This window comes from Pteropus medius, unplaced genomic scaffold (assembly GCF_902729225.1).
Source record: "Pteropus medius unplaced genomic scaffold, Ma_sr-lr_union100, whole genome shotgun sequence".
In the NCBI taxonomy this organism is placed as follows: Eukaryota; Metazoa; Chordata; class Mammalia; order Chiroptera; family Pteropodidae; genus Pteropus; species Pteropus medius.
This window is the reverse complement of record NW_024344378.1, coordinates 3,089,052-3,092,559: the sequence shown is the minus strand read 5'-3', so window position 1 is coordinate 3,092,559 and position 3,508 is coordinate 3,089,052.

Genomic DNA, 3,508 nt, shown 5'->3' with positions numbered 1-3,508 from the left:
GAGCATTTGTTGGCAATACAATGATGTGAAATATTTTATGTGTAGGGGACACTTCTCCACAGTGCTCACCCCAACCCCAGCACCCCAGCTGTCTAAGTCTACAACTCAACAAGCTGCCCATCTTCACCTCATCCTATGCATTGAATCTGAGGTGGCCGATAACCCTATGTCTGAGCAGACAAGGCTTCTGCCTTTGGCACCCACACTATTAAACATCCAGACAACTCCCAGGTGGCTGAAGAACCCCCATTTTGAGGTGCTTCTGTTGTCTTTATAGGGTTCCCTCTTAGTATGGTCTTAAGAGTATGTCAGAACCTGTAGGTAGAAACCAGTGCCCTTCACTGACTATGCACTGGCGGTGACAACCCACTCACACGCAGAGGAAAACTTAATCAAGACCCACTCGCGTCGGTCTTGAAAAATGAGAGCTCAAGATGAAGTTTATGAAACAACCGTTAGAACGTCCAACTTCAGCTGTTCCATCTTTATTCCTTAAAATGTCAAAAAATTCTGCAGTTAAAAGCTTTCGTCTAGCAGAGTCCTGTATTTTTCTGCAAAAATTCTGCAGTTAAAAGCTTTCATCTAGCAGAGTCCTGTATTTTTCTCATCACTTTGGATGTGTTTCTAATGTACATTGCAGAATAATCTGGGGGAAGAATAAATTTGTTGCTATTTCTTAGCATTTTTTTTTCCTTTTGTTTACGGTGTTTTTCGATGACCTCGAATTTAAAATATTTGCATCGTGGCATCTGAGTATTTCCTTTGTAGTTCCTTTTAGTGCTTTGAAGCTTGGTCTCTGTCCATCCAAAAATTAGGCATTCACCAATATTTTCTTCTCCTTTTTAATAGTTCAATTTTTTTTAAACGCAAAGGTCACGATGGATGGTGAAATGCTATGATCTCATCAGCTTTATGTTCCTAAACAGCTGACCGATTCTCCTGGTGGTACTATTTATTAAACAATTCCAAACAGCTCAGGGCCAAGGGAGATGGGATTCTACCTGTCTGGAGGCTCCTTCCAGCTGCCCTGGCCTGCAGGTGGGGAGCACCTGGGCTGGGGGGAGCACCTGGGCTGGGGGGAGCACAGGTCTCTGCAACACTCCTTCAGAACCAGAGGCAGGTGTACGGGAACTCTTGGTACTACCTGCTCTTTTCTGTAAACCTAAAACTGCTCTAAAAAACAAAGTCTATTAATTTTTTTTTGAAGCTGACATAGCTCAGTTTCCTCAGCGCAGGCATTTAGTGCTCAGCATCTCCACGTCCCGTTTAAAGGACAGGGATGGACAGGTGGGTCAGGAGCTGAGGGGCAGAGACTTGGTGCGCTGACCGCGAGTGTCAATCAAAGGCTCTCCTTTCCCCTCCAAAAAAAGGACCAGGGTTGCACCTCATCGGTGTATTTCAACCAGGTATTTTATTGTTCCGGCAACTGCAAAATATACAAATTTCTGACAGGCATCCCCTGTTTGAAAGCTGGCACAGCTTCATCCCAGGCGATTGATTCAGACAAATAGACAGAACGTAGAGAAGTCGTAAGTCACGCGTAGAAGGCCCGCAAACCAACCAACGAACGACAAACCCAATCTGTACAGCTTTCTGCTTTCCGGCTCCCTTATACATATTAAATAAATAAATAGCACATCTGCTATCAAAATAATAAAAAAATAAATTTCAAGTATTACAAACGAAATCATCATTGGTTGTGGTTCAAACAGTTTTTCCGCTCCCCTCAAATAAAGAGTTTCGTCCAAGGTCTCAGGACAGGAAAAGGAGAGGGCTAAGCCTCCCCCTCCCCCCAAATCACGCAAAGTTAAAAATAAATTGGTCCCAGGTATTTCTGCTGGGGCGGTGAGAGCTGACGGGCCAGCAGGAACTCCGCGACCGCAGCTCGGAAACGCCAGTCCAGCGCCTCCTCTGCTCTGGCCGCGGGCCCCCTCCCCGCCCAGGCCCTGGCCCTGGCCCTGGCCAGCTCATGTCCCACGGCCTCGTTTACGTCCGCGCCGCCGTCAGGCTTTCAGAGGCGAGGGGAACGCGTCTTCACACAGCCCCGCTCGGCTCGGCCGTAAGAGGCGAACATCAGAGTCGGCTCTGACAACCAGAAACCCAAGTGGGCCAGAAAGGGGGTCACAAGCAAGCCATTCTCAAGAGCGGCCCCTCTGTCTAAAAGTACAACCAGCCTACAAACACACACTGTCCACTAGACTCCATAGCGCAGGAAGAGGTAAAAATAACCCAAGTCTTCAGTCCCGGAGGAATGGACACTCAGACATCCTCTTGGGCAGACCACCAGGTGTGAGGGGGCAGGGGTTCAATGGTTTGGGGTGAAAAACCTAAAATCTGATTGTCCGGTCTCTGAAGGGTGTCGTCCCGTTTCCCATGTGATCCCAGAGAAATGTGCGTTCCCTGAAAACTCCTCTCAAACACAATAAGGGCAGGAACAGAAGGAGCTCATCTCTCCGCGCCAGGTGCCTCGGCCCGCCCCTCCCTCATCCCCACTATTTCATGGGCTGAGGGGGGTAAGGGTGTCAGGCTCAAAAGCAGAGGGCAAGAAAAGGAGGTGACCTTTGCCACCAGCTTTGAGGACCCTTCAAAGCGTCGTCTGGACAAACTCTCACTCTGAGTTTCCAAATCGGTTCTTCTGGGCCTCGGGACACCACCCTTCCTCCCTTGGGACACCCCACCCTTTCTCCCTCAGGACTTGGAGCAACGAGGAGAAATCAGCAGGTAGAAACTACAGGTATTCAGAACCACATGTCCCCGAGAATACCCCAGCAGACACCACCCCCCAAAAAAGATATATGCAGGTAGAAACCCAGAGGACACTGCCCCAGGAAGCCAGCCCCGTGCTCAGCGGACAGCGACGCTTGACGAAAACAGGCGGAATTGGGCTGAGTCCCGCCGGGAGACCACGGACAGCCGCCCGGAGTAAGTGGCCCTGAGGGAGGCGACGAAGGTGCTGGTGGCAGCTGGCCGGAGCCTTGCTCTCCACGCGGTCTCCGGGTCAGCCTTGCAGTGAGTGATCTGAGCGCTGGCTCCCCGGCCGGTTTACTGGGGTTCCTCCGCGATCCCCATCTCATAGGCATGCTCGACGCCCCACGTTCCTTCAGAGCCACGGCCTTGAGACCCAAACCTCTAAGTTGCTGAAGAGGAAGTGCGACTTTCAGGTCGCACGTTCTGCCACGAGGGGTGCGGAAGCCAGCAGCGCCGGGACCCCAGCCGGAGCCGGAGGGACCTAAGGGCCCCGGGAGGCCGAGGCCCGGGCGCCGCGTCCTCCCGCCCACTCGGCCGGTGTCCTCCAGCAGCGCCGGGGGCGGAGCACACACGGGGAAGGCTGGGGGCCGCCGCTCGGGCCCGCCCCCCGCACCTGCCCAGGTGCTCCCCACGAGCCCCGGGGCCGCCTTCAACAGCGTGGACCTTGGGCAGCCGGGATCCAGGCCCCGGGGCCGGCGTCACCGCCCCAGTGGGAACACTCCAGGCCAGGATCCCAGAAATGGAGCAAAACAGCACAGAA